A 1,260-nucleotide genomic window follows, 5' to 3' on the forward strand; every position below is an offset into this window, starting at 1 on the left:
GGGATAGGTGGGCTTTTATACCTTCTTTGGGCTTTGTATTTGAGGTTCTTCCTATTCCTGTGGCATGTACTTTGAGCTGAGCTTGAGTGTGCCCTTTTGGTATTCTAATGGTGGTGGGTTAATCCTATTATGTCCTAAAGGTCATGTCCTGCTTCTCTGTGGCTGTGGCTGAAGGCATTTTGCTGATGAATAGGTGGCCCCAAATCTGCATTTCTAAAAGCTGGCCTCTGCCTGGGGGAAGGAGACTGGGAGCTGGTTTCTGCCTAAGATTTTCTCCATTATTCCTTTGGGGGAATATAATATTCTGCCTTTTTAATATCCCCAAAATATTTCCTTCACAGGGTAAGTGCATTTTTCAACTGTACGGTATCTTTTGCAACCTTACTTTCACAACTTTCAGATAAGTGAGCATAGGCCTTCTGCGCAATGTAAACTGATGCAAACAACCACATGGCAGTTGTTTGTAGTGGTTGAGACTCCAGTGGGAGTCAGAGGTGATGCAAGAGGTTTTGTGTCCCTTTTTTACATGTATCAGATGTCACACACAAGTCCCCAAGAGCATGTAGGTCTCAGGACAATGATGTGGCACTGTTGACATTCTGCTAAAAGAAGCAAGATTTTCAGATACTCTCCTTCAATTTCTTACAATTGAATGTCTGTGACTTTCTATGAAAATTCTGGCAGTTGAAATCTGGCAAATCTGAATGTTACCTTGCTGAGGACACCTGGTCAATAATTCTTGGCAGGATATAAGGGTTTAAGTCTATAAGTCAAGATGACAATCTCAATGATATGATCAAATCTCCCTTTGTTTTTATGTGCAATGTGAAAAACAGATGACGCTTCGATCACACCATTGCAGCTGCCATCTTGATTTTTTTGACCATAGCTTGAGGGCAGTCCGGTGGGATAGCTGGCTTGTGTACGGCCACTTATTGTGAAGAAAGTTAGAGATTGTGCAGTTCAGTGAAGGATCAAGATGGTGTTCCTCCATCATTTCACATACAACTGCCAGATAAATGGGCAGATAAATGGTTTTATTTTTCAATGTAGGCATCCAGTCTACCTAAGAAAAGAAGTACCTTTAAGGGGTAAAGAATAGAACAGAACAGAATAACAGAGTTGGAAGGGACCTTGGAGGTCTTCTAGTCCAACCCCCTGCTCAGGCAGGAAGCCCTATACCATTTCAGACAAATGGTTGTCCAATCTTTTCAATAGGTCTCATTCCACATCTCTCAGCATGTGCTGGTTGATAAATTA

The sequence above is a fragment of the Protobothrops mucrosquamatus genome, unplaced genomic scaffold (genome assembly GCF_001527695.2).
Source record: "Protobothrops mucrosquamatus isolate PMUCROS unplaced genomic scaffold, P.Mucros_1.0 scaffold975, whole genome shotgun sequence".
NCBI lineage: Eukaryota > Metazoa > Chordata > Lepidosauria > Squamata > Viperidae > Protobothrops > Protobothrops mucrosquamatus.